The 19,426-nt window shown below is 37.2% G+C and overlaps 1 long non-coding RNA gene across 1 annotated transcript; it reads right to left on the reverse strand.

The window, feature by feature from the left end:
• Positions 1-6,908: 6,908 nt before the first annotated feature.
• LOC116269432 lies at positions 6,909-15,802 on the reverse strand. The gene is made up of 3 exons (XR_004176942.1): positions 15,736-15,802; positions 15,174-15,220; positions 6,909-6,971 (listed from the first exon to the last, which is right to left on the reverse strand). It is a non-coding gene; the product is annotated as an uncharacterized LOC116269432 (long non-coding RNA).
• Positions 15,803-19,426: the final 3,624 nt, after the last annotated feature.

The following is a 19,426-nucleotide window of genomic DNA, read 5'->3' on the forward strand; positions in this document are numbered from 1 at the left end:
GCCTGTTTCCCTACTCCTTTACTGGTTTCGCCTGAGAACATTTCCATCTTAATCACTTGCACTCAGGTCCTTGGACCAGGATCTACTTCTGGGAGAACACTACCTGGGGCAGAGTTAGAAAACTCCAATTTGAAACCCAGTTAGACTTGCCAGCTGTGAAGCCTTGAAGTCTTTGATTTAACTTCTAGACATGTCAGTTTTTTGTCTGTAAAAACTTCATCTCTTTTCTTTGTTTGCAGGACCATTGTGAACAAGAAAGGAGCTGATGTATGTGAAATACTTAGCATGGGCCCCTGTTGTGCAGCAGGCACTCAATAAATGTTAGTTGAATGTGAATATTTACTGGCATGTCTTGGCTTCTACTATTTAAAATTGACAGTATCATTTTTAGGGTTTTTTTTTTTCACTTCCCACCAGCTGGTGTGCTAGATTCATATTTATTTCTCAGAATTTGTATGTCTTTTTCATGAGTTACTCAGCTCTTGTTCCCTTGTTTTCTCACTGTGTTTAGCAGATTTCAATAGAAGACAAGATTCTACAATTGCAGTCCAGCAGCTTTGACCTCCACATGGGGCTGGATTATATAAATGGTTCTTATCATTCAACTCATGTAGAACTATAAGTTAAGAAATAAACTAAAGAAATCCCAAAGTTTATTTTGCCCCAACAAAATGGCAGCTATCTGCCTATGCAAAGTATAAGGAAAATTTGAACAATTTGATCTCAGAAAGTGAGGACTCAGAAAAATGAAAGTGCTGAATTTTTCTTTAATTTTCTCTAACTCATTACCTTTATAGACCCGGTCTTTAAAAATTATTTGTACAGTGCAGTCACTGATACCCTGAAACTATCTCTCACCTTTGTTCTGAGGAATGGGAAAAAAAAAATGCTCTCCCCTAATTCTGGACTTAGCTTGTGTTATAAATTTGGAGCTCTGATAGCTAAAATATACTCTGAACTTTTCTTCGGGAAATATTAAAGATCCATTTTCCACTTTTTAAGGAGATGCATCTAACATAAAATATGGGTTTTTGGACAATCCTCAGTGATTTATGATCCTTTAGCAAGTTGCCAAGCCTCATTTGCATGATTATCTTTCCCATTTTTCCTGGAATAGCTGGGGAGAAAAATCAAAAGAAATAATTATTTAATATTCTCAAGTCGTATAATTTGGAAGGGCTTAAGACATCCTAACAGCTTTCAAATGTCACCATTCTTGAAATAATAATGTATTATGAGTATGGGTTTTTAGAATATGTAGAGCTTGATGGCATTGATTTTTCAATTTTATTGTAAACACTCTTCCCTTTATGAATGTTATTAGCATGCATTATTTAAATGTTGTTTTTATTTACCTTCAGTTGACAACATAAAAAGCAAAGGTTTACGAGCATAAAATTGCATTGAAATTGTTATACAAGCAGTAAGAAATAATGTTCCCTGTTGAAAAGATAAAAACCATACATCTCAAAAAAATTATCACAAGGCCAACTTACAATGGCTAAGTGGTCTTGCCTTCAGTGATGAGACACAGAACAAATTATATAAAACAAGCATTTGAGGAATGGCCATTATTTTCCTGACTTACCTCAATGTTGCACATAGCACACAATTGATGGAGAGTCTGATTTGATCATTTTTCTCCACTGTTCAGGCAAATTGCCAAATATCTTTATGGGCAAAAGGGAGTCTTCTATGACTAAGATCTTCCCATCCAGTCCTCATCACCTTGGCCTTTAGCCATGTTAATCTTTTCCAAATCTCTTAAGGAGGCAGGAGAACTGAGCAATGATGTAAGGGGATTGTGACGTTGTCCAGAGTCAGGATGGATAGTGTGGAGGTAGAAGGGCCTGATTTGGTGAAAACTACAGTTTCAGATCTTCAGGAAGCACTACAGAAATCTGTGGCCTCTTAGAAGAGCAATTGCATTTGCCATTTTGTTGGGAATTGAGGAGAAATGACCAATATGTCAGTGGTGAGTGAAATCTGGTTATTGTCCTTCCATGTGGTTTTGTTTGTTGTAGTGAGGATGGCATTATTTGGAGAATGGGCCTAGTCTTCAGAATTCAAACAGACCAGAGAATTTCTTTAAAGATTAAATCAGAAAAACATGTGAAGCTTCAGCAGGTTAATAAGTACTTTGAACTCAGCAATTATACACATTGATGTAGCTGATTTTCCTTGCTTAGCCAGCTTTATTGAATGGACTTTGCAGTACTGGTATGGAAAATGAAGTGGTCATCCAGAATCAAGTCTTGAATATACATCATTTTAACTTCTTTAGATATGTAATGAACAGCAAGCTAAACTAGGTGCTTTCACATATGTGACCTTACATGACCTTCTTAAACTTAGGAGGAGAGGATGAAGAGGATAATGTCACTGTTTACTACAGCAATTAGTAACAACTAATCGTTTTTGAGAACAGACTTTGCCATACACTAATTGCATATTTCACGGTATTTTCTCAGTGTTCCTAATACACACACACACGTATGCACACGCATACGCACACACCTATCCTAAATAGCTACTATTATTATCTCTAATTTAAGGACAAGAAAATTGAAGATCAGGTAGGTCCAGCAACTTTCCCAGGTTAACACAGCTAGTAAGTCCTAAAACAGGTAATCAAAAAGAATCTACAGACTAACATCTGTGCAAAGTCTATACTACCTGCCCACTTATATGTGGGAGGACTATCAGCCTCATCTGAAGGTGTAATTATGTTTTAGAGCTAGTCAGAGCATCTATATCAGGTTTGCTTCACTATCAGGATCTCCTACCAGTAGAATATGCACTGAGCCAAAACACATGCATGCTAGACAGATGACTGGAGTGTAAGCACAGACCAGATTACATTTCACAGTACAGTCTACAAACATTAGGAAGCTACAAATTCAGATAAAAAATTTGGATAGATTTCTAAAGGTTTGATGTAAAATTGTCTGATATCATAGTAACTAGAAGACTCCAGCTATGAAAAGGAGGTGGTAACAAACTGCTGAAGAGGAAATCACTTTCCCAATAAAAGTGAACTGTGGACAAAGGATAGTCTAATGAGTGAAGTAAAATGGTTCTCAAAATCTCTTGTCCACTCATTATCAAAGAGCTTAGTTTCTCCTTGAGAGAAACATAAACACTTTTGTCTGAAGAAGATATTTAAATGCTTATAGGATCCTCTTTCATATGCCATTCATTGTAGATTTTCTTTATTGCAGGGATCTTGTCAAGAATGAAGTTGATTTAATTTCTATTATGAAGATCATGAGTTCTACCACAGATATTTCCACATTCCTCTAGTGGTACATGGTCAATCAAATGAGAATCACTGGGTTAAAGAAATAGCGCTCAGAGTTAGGAGTCATTCTAGCTCTTGTACAAGCTAGCTTCCTAGCCTTAAGGAAACCTCTTTTCCTCTCTGCTCATTAATTTTGTCATTTTTCAAGGAAATACTTGGGTAAATTATATGACCTGCAATGTCCTTTCCAGTTTTAAATATTCCTGTAGGTCTTTCGGATATCTTTACTAGAAATGTGCCCATCAAAGTAAAAGCTCTTTGAAAGGTCCAAATCGGTATTTCATAGGTGTTAAAACTTGCAACTATGGCCAGTGGAGACATAACTGCTCTGTGATGGACTGAATGTTTGTCTGTCCCTGCCAAATTCAGATATTGAAATCTTAACTCCAAATTGATAGAATTAGAAGGCAGAGACTTGAAGAGGTAATTAGGTCATGGAGGTGGAGCCATCATGACTGGGACTAGTGCTCTTGGAAAAGGAACTCCAGAAAGCTCTCTCTCCTCTTTCTACCATGTGAGAATACACCGAGATGTTCATCTGTAACATGGAAGAGTGCCCTCACCAGTACCCAACCACACTGGCATCCTATTATCAAACGTCCAGCCTACAGAACTGTGAAGAACAAACTTTTGTTGTTTATAAGCCACCCAGTCTATGTTACTTTGTTATAGTAGCCTGAACTAGGACATGATCCTTCCTTCTGTAGAGGAAACTGCAGTAGAGTTTATCAAGATTGAGTCTTTGATGTAGAATTGGCATATTCCAGCAACTGAAACCACAAACAGAGGTGGAAGAGCATGTTGTGGTCCATTTTTTGTTATTATATAGCAGAATGCCACAGACTGGGTAATTTATAAACAATAGAAGTGAGACAGCCAGGTGAGAAGGGCTCCCTGGCAGAGCCTCTTACCAATCCGCTCACTGGGAAGAATGCAAACTGTGGTGGAGCCACAGAAGTTAGCACGCTTTGCAGTGGGGAGGAGCCTGGCTCCTCCTCTTCTTGGGTGGAAACTGGGATTCAAACTGTGAGACAGGAAGCACACTAGCAGGGACTCGGCTTTGCAGAGGGTCCCTGTTTCCCCTTTTTTCCCCTTTGCACCCAATAAAACCCTGCCTTACTCACCCCTCAAATTGTCTGTGGGCCTAAATTTTCATGGCCTTGTGGCAAGGACCCCCATCTTTAGTTGAACTAAGGAAAAGTCCTGGAACAGAAGTTTATTTGGCTCAGTGTTCTACAGGCTAGGAAGTCCAAGAGTTAGGGTCCACATCTGGTGAGGGCCTTCTGGTTGTGTCACAACATGGTGGAAGGCATCACATGGGGAGAAAGCCCGCAAAGAGAGAGGGATGGTAAGGGAGCCAAACTTACCTTTATTTTCAGAGCCCACTCCCTCAAAATTAACCCACTTTTGCGGTAATAACACTAATTTATTCATGAGGGCAGAGCCCTCATCACCTAATCACTTCTTGAAAGGTCTTACCTCTTGACCTGGTGGAGTGGCTCACACCTGTAATCCCAGCACTTTGGGAGGCCGAGGTGGGCGGATCACAAGGTCAAGAGTTCAAAATCAGCCCTGGACAACATGGCGAAACCCCGTTCTCTACTAAAAATGCAAAAATTAGCCTGGTGTGGTGGTGCATGTCTGTAATCCCAGCTACTCAGGAGGCTGAGGCAGGAGAATCGCTTGAACCTAGGAGGTGGAGGTTGCAGTGAGCTGAGATCATGCCATTGCACTCCAGCCTGGGCAACAAGAGCAAGACTCTATCTCAAAAAGAAAAAAAAAAAAAAAGTATCACTTCTCAACATTTCCATTGGGGATGAAGTTTTCAACATACAGTCCTTAGGGGACATTGAAACCATAGAAGGGCAGAAATCAAGTTGAGATTGAGGAAGAAAAGGTGAAGAAAGAAGAGGGACTAAGTGGGAATAAAAGATGAGGGGTAATTGGAAGGAAGGGAAGGGGAAGAGGAAAATGAAGGGGGTGGAGGAGGGAGGGGAAGAAAGAAGGGGAAGAAAAGAAACAAGAATAGGAGGATGAAGAGTGAAGAAAATGAGAGAAGAAAAGAGGAGTGGGAAAACATAGAGAAATTGAAAGAAAAAGCAGGTAAAGAAGGGGAAGAAATAAAGTCAGGATAATACGTCTGCACTCAAGGTCCTGGCGTTTGGAGAATCTGAAGTGGAATTCCAGGGAACCATAGGAAGCTCCTGTCTGGACCTCCAGCGGCTAGCCCTACCTTGAAGGTGAGCTCACATTTCTTAGCCAGCCCTGAGAGGCAAATCACCCAACACACAATAAGTGCTAAATGAATGCTCAATCAATGCAATAAAATACATGTGTAAGAGAAATAAATTATACAAATTCACTATAGACTAACATTCAACAAATATTCATGATAACTTCTTGTATGCCAGATACTGTTCTAGGGGTTGTCACACACTCTACCCCATTTAAGCAGAGGTTTCTATTCACTTAACCCCATACACTTTGGGAGAAATGGTCAGGAGGAAGGATTCCCCACTGTCTTCCCCTCATTCTCTGGCTGGTGGCTAGCTCCCAAATTGATTAACAGAGGGACCTATTTTAATCTAGAAATTTTTACAACTCGTGGATTCTAAATTCTATGCACATCCTTTGTTATTTATGGTAACTTAAGTTTCTGTAACAGATGACACAATATAAGTGTATTTCTTCTTCAGGGGACAGCCCAAGACTGGCATTGGGTGGGCACCTTCCATTCATGTGATTCATGAGCATTGGTTCATCTTATTTTACATCTTCAGCACAATGTTTCCAAGCACATTACAGAAGGGGAAAGGGAAAGTGGAAAAGGCGCACCTGCTTCTTCGCAACAATGCTCTAGAAACTTGTGGATATCTTTGGAAATATCTTTCCTGCTCATATTTCACTGGCAAAAACAAGTCATATGTCCATATGTAAAGCTGGTAGAAGGGTTAGATCTGAGACTTATTGCTGAGAAATTGCTATCAGTCCCTTCCTAATAATTACTCTGCATGGTGTGGAAGGGCATGAATCTTGGCAGAGAGCTGGCCACCTCTTCCACAGTCCTCTTCAGTAAGGAAAGGCAATGATTCTTAATCTGGCTTTCAGGCTCTACCAAAACATAAACATGGAAAGCTAATTTTACTTGTGAGGTATTATTTTCTATGAAAAGAAACAAATATTCTATATTATAGCATATAATTTACATACATTTTTAAACTGAAACATGAGATTCCAAGAAAATAATATGTTTCAATTATCACTCTCACACACACACACACACACACACACTCACACACACACAGGCACACACGTATTCACACAGAACATCAATCATCCTGTGCTATAAGTGGAAAGTTTTGAGGAATTCTTAAACAATTGTTTAAAAACATAGGTCTTAAACCTTAGCAGTCTTTCCTTTTCTCCTGTTAAGTATTTGTTTATTTCCTTTAATAATATAATTTTGCAATGGATCTTAGAACTAAAAGATTCCCCGGCCCCTTTTCTCTTCCCCTATCAAAGAGATGGCTCAAACTTCAGAGACCATAGTAGAAGTTCAATGCTTTATTTGCCCCAACGTAGGTGAATTACTGAAAGAAGACATAGGAACAAGCTTCATTGAACTTCTTTCTCCATTGCCAGAGGTTCCTGGTGATTCTCTTCTCCTCGTCTAAAAGTGGACAAACATCACAGAGAGAGGAATGAATTAGCAATGCAAAATCTCATGGTGTTGCATGAAATTAATTTTTAGTCCAGATTAATGTCCTATGCAGAGGTGGAAGAGGAAATGAAAGTTGATGGGGGTAGATAAAATATAAAAGAATAGACTTGAGAGGTGACAAGGATGAAGCTTGGAGTGGCCCCCATGTGGAGGATAGGCAACTTCTCTGGCGGAGGTCACACAGAGACAGGTGGGAACTGAGGACCCCACTGAGCCTGCTTTTTCCTCTCACCAGCTGCATACAAGTATGGTATTGCAGCCTCTAGCCTCAAGAGAGTATGTTGAGTTCCTGCCTCACAAGTGAATTTACTCACCTGTAAAACTTGGACTGCGCAACACCAGCCCTGAAAACAAAATGTTCTCAAGATAGAAAACTAGTTTTCAAAGGTGGCCTAATTCATCTTTCCATATCACAAGAGAAGGTGTTTGTAATAATCTGTAGTATGAAGCAGCAATAGAGTGTGAAGACGCTCCCACCTTACAGAAAACATATAAAAAGCTTTCTGGTTCTATAGCTTGGGAAGCCTGATGAAAATCCCCCCTCTAACTCTTCTTCTTTATAGCCCCTCTTGAAGGAGAGGAAATGATAAAAGAAACCTACATATGCTCTGAGTAGAGGAAGAAGATGAACCCAGAGAGGTCCTGTATCCCTCTTCCCGAGAGGAGACAGCATCGGATGCCATAACAGAGTTTAACGGTGGTGGAAGGTATTCAAACACAGAGAGGACTGCAGAAAGGCACCAGATGTCCCTGTGGCCTCACAGGGGACAGCTAGGTTGCTGATGGTTGTGGTGCAATAAACGTGCCCAGGAAACGGTGACTGCTTGGGGCAAAGTGAGGACTTCAGGGCAATGGGCCAGGCTGGTGTCTTATCATCAGGGAGGTGCCTGAGCTTCCAGGAAAACACTGCCTGTGTCGAGAATACAACACAATTAGATCCCATTTGTCAATTTTTGCTTTTGTTCCAATTGTTTTTGGCATCTTCATCGTGAAATCTTTGCCCACGCCTATGTCCTTAATGGTATTGCCTAGGTTGCCTTCCAGGTTTTTATACTTTTGGGCTTTACATTTACGTCTTCAATCCATCTTAATTTTTGTATATGGTATAAGGAAGGAGTCTAGTTTCAATCTTCTGCAATTGGCTATCCAGTTATCCCAGCACCATTTGTTGAATAGGGAATCCTTTTCTCATTGCTTTTGTCAGCTTTGTCGAAGATCAGATAGTTGGAAGTGTACAGCCATACTGGTGAGTTCTCTATTCTGTTCCATTGGTCTCTGTGTCTGTTCTTGTACCAGTACCATGATGTTTGGGCCACTATAGCCCTGTAGTATAGTTTGAAGTTGGGTAGTGTGATGCCTCCAGCTTTATTCTTTTTGCTTAGAATTGCCTTGGCTATTTGGGCTCGCTTTTGGTTCCATATGAATTTTAAAATAATTTTTTACAATTCTGTGAAGAATCCCAATGGCACTTTAATAGGAATAGCATTGAATCTATAAATTGCTTTGGGCATGGCCTTTTTAATAATATTGATTTTTCTTTTCCATGAGCATGGAGTGTTTTGCCATTTGTTTGTGCTGTCTCTGATTCCTTTGAGCAGTGTTTTGTGGTCTCCTTTTAGAGAACTTTCACCTCCCTAGATATCTGTATTCCTAGGTATTTTATTCTTTTTGAGGCACTTGTGAATGGGAGTTCATTACTGATTTGGCTCTTGGATTGCCTGTTGTTGGTGTATAGGAATGCTAGTGATTTTAACACATTTATTTTGCATCCTGAGACTGCCAAGGTTGTTTATCAGCTTAAGAACATTTTGGGCTGAGATTACGGGGTTTCTTAGATTTAGGATCATGTCATCTGCAAACAGGGATAGTTTGACTTTCTCTCTTCTTATTTGGATGTCCTTTACTTCGTTCTCTTGCCTGATTGTGCTGGTCAGGACTTCCAATACAATGTTAAATAGGAGTGGTAAAAGAGAGAATTATTGTCTTGTGCTGGTTTTCAAGGGAAGTGCTTCCAGCTTTTGCCTCTTCGGTTTGATGTTGGCTATAGGCTTGTCATAGATGGCTGTTATTATTTTGATGTATATTCCTTCAATATCTAGTTTATTGAGAGTTTTTAACATAAAGAGATGTTGAATTTTATCAAAAGCCTTTCTGCATCTATTGAGATAATCAAGTTTTTGTCTTTAGCTCTGTTTATGTGTTGAATTATCTTTATTGATTAGCATATGTTGAATCAGCCTTGTATCCCAGGTATAAAGCCTACTTGATCATGTGTACTAGCTTTTTGATGTGCTGCTGAATTCTGTTGGCCAGTATTTTGTTGTGGATTTTTGCATCAAAGTTCATCAAGGATATTGCCTTGAAGTTTTCTGTTTTTGTTGTATCTCTGCCAGGTTTTCGTATCAGGATGATGTTAATGTCATAGACTGAATTAGGGAGGAGTCCCTCCTCCACAATTTTTTGGAATAGTTTTACTAGGAATGCTACCAACTCTTCTTTGGACATCTGGTAGAGCTTCTGCACAGAAAAAGAAACTATCAACAGAGTAAAGTAAGTGGGAGCTAAATAATGAGAACACAGGGACACAGAGGTGAACAATACACACTGGGACCTATTGGAGGGTGGAGGGTGGGCAGAGAGAGAGGATCAAGAAAAATAACAAAGACATACTAGGCTTAATACCTGGGTGATTAAATAATCTGTACAACAAACGCACATGACACAAATTTACCCATGTAACCTTCACATGTACCCATAAACTTAAAATAAAGGTTTTTAAAAGGGGAATACAACACAAGTTTCACCAGCTGCGTATATCACATAGGAGATGATCACTCAGTAACACTGAAGGGCAAGGACATCTCAACCGCAAGTCACTAAGAACTACATGAAAAAGACCCGTGCACCCAACAGCTGCCTGTGTCTTCAAAAAAATATGCAGGATTTGCTAGATTACATTTTGAAGAGGGAGATGATCAGGGATGAAAACTTGAAAGCCAAACCTGGTAAGGAGATGAACTGTAAATACAAAAGAGACAGAACTAAAGGGGAAGAAAATGTTTAATCCTAGCAGAGACTAAGAAACAATGAATTATCAAGGTTAAGTCTCTTCCTACAAATCCCAGCCCCTTTAAAAGGAAACACTTCGGATTCAGAAAACTACCACATATATATATGTAAGCAGATACATAAATGTGTTACTTACCATAATGTATATAGATATAAATTATATAATATCTATTATGTATTATTTTAATAAATATAAGTTAAATAATATTATAATTATACATTACCTTAACATATAATATACTATATATGCATATTATATATATTATATAAGTTTATATAATACATGTTATATTGCCTATATAATATTACATATTGTCATAATATGAAATGATATATAATAGGTAATATTAAATAGATAATACAACATATATGATATATGTATATATACACATTTATGTATATACATAGGTATACATACATACACATATAACTATAAAGCCTATGTATACGTGTATATATATACATGAATGCACTATATATATGAATGTATACACATAAATGTACATATTACATGTATGCACATACACATAAATATGTAAATAGTGAATGTATATATGTGTACAAATATACACATACATGTATATAGTCTATATACGTGTATATAAACATATATAGTATATGTATAAATACACAAATGTATATAGTATGTGTATACATAAATGTGCATATATGCATAGTATATGTGTACAAATGTGTACATGCATACACATATATGTATATAGTAAATGTATACATGCACGTACATATATGCATATATGTTTACATATACATGCATATGCATAAATGTATATATGTATAAGTATACACATATACATGTATGTATACAGACACAAACATGCATGTATATATACATATGCTTATATAAACACATGTATATATGTATCTGCATACATACATGTATGCATGCATGCATGCACACACATGTTTACACAAATATGCATGCTCATGTGCATAGACATATATGTACATATGAATGCATGTATGAACATTTATGTATCTGTATCCATACACATATATATGTGTGAATATACAAACACATAAATGTATATTTGTGTACTATGTATATGTGCAACAATACACGTAAATATATATCTGTATCCATGCATACACATAAACGTATGTATGTAAACGTTTAAACACATACATGTCTATTTGCACATACATACACATATATATAAAAACATATATGTGTGAATGTTTACACATACATATATACGTATACACATATATAGGCATACACACACGCGTGTGTACATATGTAGGTGTATAGGTACATACACAGGCATGTATATGTACATGTGAACATAATATAGGTATAACAATATATGTCTACATATATAAACATAAATATATATAAGTACAAGTGTAGATACACATGTCTACACACACATAAATGTATACATGCATACATATACACACCTATATGTGCACATATACACACATACACATGTGTATACGTATACATACATGCACATATGTATATCTGTTCATGTCTACATAGATACATATATATGTATCTATGTTCATGTCTACACAGATACACACATATTTAAACATACCTACACATATGTATGTGTGAAAGCATACACATATGTCTATGTACACATACAAATAAACATAAAGACGTACAGACATACACATGTTTTAGTGTATAATTGTACACATACATGTATATTGTATGTGTATACATGCTTACACACATATGTAGGTACCTTATGTATAAATGCATACACAGATATGTGTATATGTACATGTGTACATATATGCACGCATATACATGCATGTGTAGATTTAGGCACATAAATGTAAACATGTACATATATATTTTACATGTATATGTACACTTTGATACACATATATGTATATGTATATGTAAGAACATACATATATGTATGTGTATATGTATGTACACATGTGCACGTGTGTGTGTACATGCCTAAACATGTACGCATATATGTACACATGCATACACATGTATGTGTTTATACATGCATATATGTGGTCATTTGTACATACATACACACATATGCATATTTTTAAACATAAATACATTTATGTGACTATATGCTTATGTATACATGCACATATATGTATACACATATACACATATATACATACACTTATATGTGTATACTGTATGCATAGATGCATACACAAATATGTGTATATTTGTATGTATATGTATACGTATATTTACAAATACATACTCATATGTGTATATGTAGGCACATGTGTATATATGTGTACTTATACATACACATATGTGAGTATACATATATGTATATATGTGTACAGGCATATATATGCATATATGCCTACATATCAAGCACATATCTCTATATGTATATATACATAGACGTGCATATATGTTTGCATGCTTATGCATATCTGTGTATATATGCATATGCATATATGTATATAAACTTACATATGTATGCATATGTGTGTATGCATAAACTGTGTGTGTATATATAAGCTTATATACACATATATGTATATATGTTTATATACACATGTGCATATGTATATTTATACATACACAAATGTGTATTTGTATGCGTATACACACATGTGTGTAGGTGTACATGAACATATAAGCATGTATGTATACACATACACACCCATTTGTTTATGTGTATATGCATAGGTACGCACACATATGTGCATGCATGCATACATACACATATATCACTATGCGTATATGCATGTATACACACATACACACATATATGTATATTCATATGTATGCCTACATACAAACATAGATATATACATGTATGCATACATACACATATGCATACATGTATATACATACATGCACAGATTTGTGTATTTGTGGTCATGCATACACATATGTGCATATATCTATATATATGCTATATATATATTCAATGGTATGTGTGTGTATGTGTATGTATGTGTGTGTATATATACCATATATGTATACACCATATATATACATACACCACATTTTCTGTATTCATTCATCTGTTCATGAATACGTCTATTCCATATCCTTGCTATTATGAATAGTGCTGCAATGAACATCCCACTTTTTAATGGGATTATTTCTTCTTTTACTGTTGAGTTGTTTCAGTTCCTTGCATATTCTGGATATTAGTTCCCTGTCAGATAAATAATTTGCAAATAATTTCTTTCATTCAACATGTTATTTCTTCACTCTGTTGATTGTTTCCTTTGCTGTGCAGAAGCTTTTTAGTTTAATATAGTCCCATTTGTCTATTTTTGTTTTAGTTGTCTGTGCTTTTGAGGCATTAGTCATAAAACCTTTGCCTGATCCAAGGTCCTTTAGTGTTATCCCTATGTTTTCTTCTAGTAGTTTTATAGTTTGGGGTCTTACATTAGGTCTTTAATTTATTTTGAGTTGAGTTTTGTATATGATGACAGATAGGGGTCTAGCTTCATTCTTCCATATGTGGATATCCAGTTGAAAATGTATTTTTAAGCCAAAGTTGAAAGCCAAAAACATCTTCACACCGACTGCAAGAATTTACCATGCCCAAGTAAAAAGATTTAATCTAAATAGAAAAATTAAGGTGATTATCTAGAAAATGGACACTCAAACTTTGCACTCCCCAATTCCACAACTGTTTGGAGAACATTGCAGTATTTTTCTCTATATATCTCTTCCTTCTTAAACTCTATTTTATTTTGTTACCAAAAATTGATAAGCCTTCAGGAAATTTTGCGTTTCTACATTGACTATAAACAATGGGATTTTAAAATATGTATAAAAACAAAAGTGTAAAAGTGGGTTTAGTAAAATGGAAGAGGCAATAAACTTTTATACTAATGGTGTTAACTACAATCAAGTGCCCCCACCCCCGCCAATTTCTTTGTAAAGGAGGAATAAATTTCATGCAGTAACAACTTGAAACTTTTAAGACTTACACAAGAAGTATAACAAAATATTTTTACAAATATAAAATAAAAATTTATAAGGGTTGTCTCCCCCTACAAAATACCCATTATAAAATTTAATATTACAAACAAAAGCATTTGCACACACAAAAAATAAAACAGCAATTGAAATTTTTCAAAACAAAGCAATTTAAATAAACTAAAGGAAATGACAACCCCAGAAATGAACTTCTGTCTTGACCCATTGACTTACAAGGACAAGGTTAAATAAAATAAAGCTCACAAATGGCACATTAATCTTGAATTGGTTGTTGGTTTGGATTATATGTTTGCTTTTCTGAAATGTCATTTTCCCCAGGCACCAGATAAGTTATCAGTTCCAAAGCTGCAACTGTGCCCATACTGATAGTGCATGGCAGGAGAATTTTGAGTTACTACATCTGTAAAATTGCCCCTATTCTTTCATATTACTCAGGGGCTTAATTTTACTCAAGTAGATTATCTATCATTAATCTTCCTGCTCTAGGAGTGTACTATATTGGGATTCAAATGTTATAGTGAGCCTTTTCTAAGGAGAAAACTGCTTCTCTTTACATATTTCAACCTTATCATCTTGTCTGAAGGGTAATTTAATTTCCTGCCTGTCTAAAGTGATCCATCAGATTATGAACTGTTGACATTCTGTGCTGTCAAGTTATTCAAACCAAGCTAATAATGAGGTCAGCTTGCCAATGTGGAAGCGTCAATTGACTGCTTGACAATTCTCTTCAATAAGCCCTCAAATTATCAATGTACTTTCCCACGAGAAAATCTATAAAAATATCTTGTCGGTTGTATGGATCTGTTGTGGCCATACGGGCATGCGGGTAGGATGGAGAGCGTTAACTTTGCACTTGAAATTCCTCACACTCTACTGCACAGATTGTAGGCAACCATCCAGGATCCTACAAGCAACTGTGCGCCTAAATTCCCTTAAGATCTGTAAGCCTACAAAAGTTGTTTTTTCCAAAGTTGCTTCTCGTACTTTTCTATTGCCACTTTGTCCTTGTGTCCCCCAATATTCTTGACTAAGAAAATAAGTACTTATGGCTGAAGCAATAAAGACATGTAGCCTCATAACAACACAGAAAAGAAGTCAGAGACAGATAACAGAATATTTTAGATCTGTCCAGTAAGAATGTTCTATGCAAATTCTCTTACCTTCAAATTTCAGGATGAAGAGGGACTTCAAGAGTCATGTGATCTGCCTGGAAAACAATACCCAAATCTCCTCAGTAATTCCAGCTTACTAGGTGTGCCTGGCCTTGAATCACTCAAAAGCTCAGTTTCACCAAAAACATTCCATTCTTGAGTCTTTTCTTGCTGTTAGGAGACAATTTTTCATGGAACCCAGGTGCTCTAAGCATCACTAGCCTCTTGAGAGTGCAACAGTCATCATATCAATTTAAAAAAACTGTTCTGAGGACTTTCCATTGCTCTTTAGTCAGAAATACTCCAACCCAGAGAGGAAAGATGACCTTCCCAATTATTTCTGAGAATCCTCCAAAGTACTTGCACCTATAATCCACATGTTTCTTAGGTCCCAGGAACTATGGGTCCTAGATAAGGCCACTTTCCCTCTAGACATCCTCAGGTCAGTGGGTTGAAGAGCCAATGATGTCACGCTTATACACCAAACTACTACAGAACCATCTTGCACATCACTACACTCTCACTCTCTGTGTCTGGTAAGGAGAATCATGACTTTGTGTCTCAGGAGTACCTCTTTCAGAGGAAGTTCGTCTTGCAAAACCATTGAGATCTTAGTGAAACAGTTCTTTATTTTATCCCACAGCTCTTTCCTGTCCATGACCTGCAAGTACCCCCAAGGACTGGAGGGCTGGATGTGGTTTTGAAGAACATCAGGCACTGTAAAAAACCAACAAGAATTTGTTTCTAGCATAACTACAAGGGGCATCCATGCAGACTGTGGAAGGGCTGTTGATGGACACCAGGGAATGGAATGCCTGTGTAGCACATGTTACATCGCCCTGTTACTTATCCAGGATGTGTCAGGAAAATGTTTGCACAAAGTTGCGTAGTGTGAAAGCTGAAGCTGCTGATTGGCAAAGAAGCTGAGTCACCGAAAGAGGATAATCCCAGGCAGTACAGAATGAGCTCAGCTGAGGTTGTGCAATGGGCTATGAATGATGATGAAGTTTTGGATCACCTCTGGTTCTGAGACAGTCTGTTCTTGGTGTTCAGTTGGGCAAAACCCAAACTCTTTTCCTCCAGATAGCTCGCATCACAAAGGGACAGTGAGGGCCTGGAGAAGCAAACTCTGAGACAGGCTTCCTTCCAAGGAGAAGAAGACAACTCATGTGGTAGTCGGTCCCTCAAAGAGATCACAAGAGACTTCCCCAGTAACTTTCTTCCTAAGCATGTTTGAAAATACCTGCATTTGTAAGAGCAACTGCAGCAGATTTTTGTTGTTCTGTGTGTAGTAAGTACATTTCACCCTGTACCTGTAACCAGAGCACTTTCAACTTCTAGGCCCTGATATTCATTTTGCCCACACTGATGGGTGCCTCTGTGTGTGTGTGTGTGTGTGTGTGCCTGTGTGTGTTTTCTGCTCAGTTTTCCTTCTAGTAAAGAATTTCAAGAACCTTCCACATTCTGACCTCTCTGCAAAGCTTTCTCTATTTTAGCCAATTTCTCATTCTCATGTTTTTAAGAATCTCCGTGTGACTATTTAAGAGAATATGAATTAGGCAAGTGAAGTTTTCTTCTTGCTTTTAAGATTCTCTTATTTTAATACCTAATCAGTCCGTAAGTGTTTGTTTGGCACTGACTTGCATGTGATAAACCTTACAGGCAACACGAAGAAATATAAGATGTGGTTCCTGTCTTTAAAAAAACCTACATGCTACTTAGAATAAATGTTTAGAACCAGTGTAAGGAAATATGTGATTAGGTGTCTAGGACTTATTAGAAATGATGCCTCAGAAAAGATTGGGTGCTTTCAGAGTGGTATGCTGCAGACAAAAATAGATACTTGCACTCATATGTTTACAGTAGCACAATTTGCAATTGCAAAAATACAGAACCAGCCCAAATGTCCATCAATCAACAAGTGGATTAAAACAAACTATGATTGATATATCTATATCTATCTATCTATCTATCTATCTATCTATATGTCATGGAATACTACTCAACCATAAAAAGGAATGAAATAACGGCATTTGCAGCAACCTGGATGGGGTTGGACACTATTATTCTAAGTGAAGTAACTTAGGAATGGAAAACCAAACATCATATATTGTCACTCATAAGTGGGAACTAAGCTATGAGGATGCAAAGACATAAGAAGGATACAATGGACTTTGAGGACTTAGGGGTTGTAGAGGGAAGGATGGGAGGGCAGTGGGGGATAAAATACTACAAACTGGGTACAGTGTACACTTCTCAGGTGATGGATGCACCAAAATATCAGAAATTACCACTAAAGAACTTATTTATGTAACCAAACACCACCTGCTCACCAAAAACCCATGGGAATAAAAGAAATGATGCCTCAAACAGGGTTTCAGAAAAGCTAGAGTTTACCATGGTTTTTTGGAGGGATCATAAACATTTCAAAAAAGAAGTAGGACTTGAGTTCAAACATAAAAGTTAGCTGTGAGTTTGACCAATCATGTAGAGCAACACAACTTGAAGAACCAATTGATTTTGGAAATTGGGTAACTTAACAAGATGCCAAGTCAATCATGTGTAAGGCAGTGAGTACCTGATCCAGCATGGTGGCAAAAGGCAGAGTGGATGAACAGATCGTGGGTCTATTCCCTTCAGACCCACACCTTGCCCTTCCTCCCTCCTCCTCTCTCACTTTGTTTCACAGGCTCTTGTGTCATTGGCTTCGGGCTGTTTGACTGGCAGAAGGCTTGGCAGGTGATTGGAAGGTAAAAGAAAGAAATAACTCATTCTTTTTCCTCAGCTTTATGTCTTTGGCATTGTTAGAAATAGCTTTGTTCGTTCCAGAGCTCTCTCTCCCGACAAGTAGGCCTTCAGTGAGTTCTGCTTTCTGACTGGTGGCTCCAATCCCTGAGCTACAGTAACCCCAGCTCCCCACTCTATCCCCAGCCCAACCTTGTGTATGGTTGGTAGAAGCTTCTTGCTGTTGCTAATCTCTAAGTGGTCTTACTGATCCCTATGTAACTGCATAGCTTAATTACTGGTGATACCAATTCACTCTGTTAAATTTTAAACATTTACATTATTTTATTTTCTGGTTGGATCCAATCTTATGTAGATCATCCAAGATTATTCTCTATAGATGGATAGAAAACTTCATGAGGAAGAGTTAATAGAACTTGCTCTTTGATTTTACATAGCATTTGAAGACCATAACTAATAATATATGACTCGTATATGATTACGAGATCAATCAGTTTTTCAGTGCCAGAAAATTAATTCAGAAGATACAGCAGTAAGTGAGAAATGAATACTGCTGTGCACTTTTCACCAAGAAGGTGGTGTGGTATTGGGCAAGTCACTATCATAGGCCATCCAACCAAATCTTCGAGCAGATTGATTTTTTTGAAATATCATAGTTGATGAGACTACAAATGATTTAAGTAATGTAACAAAAACATCTGGGTTTCAAAGATTAAGACTTACAAAACCAAAAGAATGGGAATGAAGAGATAGGGAATAAGAAACAAGGGAGAAAAAGAAGAAACCTGGAAGTGCTGAAAATGGTTATATCTAGACTAGAGGTTGCCCAACCATGGCCAGCAGGCCAAATGTGATGGATATTTTAACAAAGCCACATTCATTTGTGTATGCATTGTCTATGTCTGCTTTTGAGCTATAGTAACCAGATCTCATGGGAACTCACTCACTGTCACAAGAACAGTACTAAATGTTCTAAATGGTACTAAATGTACTAAATGGTACTAAATCATTCCTGAGAAGTCTGCTCCCATGATTGAATCAGCTCCCACCAGTCCCCACCTTGATCATTGGGGATGACGTTTCAACCTGAAATTTGGACAGGGACACATATCCAAATTATGTCACTTATCATTGTCTTGTTTTTCTTTTCTTTTCTTTTCTTTGAAACCGAGTCTCATTCACTCTGCCTTCCAAAGTGCTCTGATTATAGGCGTGAGTCAGTGCTCCTGGTCACTTATCACAGTCTTGAAGCCCTTGACTACATCTTTCAGATCCTCACAGCTGTCCATGTGCTGATATTCAGATCTCAGCATAGTTGTCATCTACTCAAAGAAGCCATCCCTAATAATCCCGCTAAAGTACCATTCTCCCTACTCATTCTGTGTTAATTCACCCTGCTTTATTTTCTTCATTGCTCTCTTGGCCTTCTAAAATTATCTTGTTTATTTGTATACTTACTCTCACCAAAACAGACACCTTGTCTCTCAAGTTTATGGTTGCATTCTCAATGTCTAAAA

This window comes from Papio anubis, chromosome 11, assembly GCF_008728515.1.
Source record: "Papio anubis isolate 15944 chromosome 11, Panubis1.0, whole genome shotgun sequence".
NCBI lineage: Eukaryota > Metazoa > Chordata > Mammalia > Primates > Cercopithecidae > Papio > Papio anubis.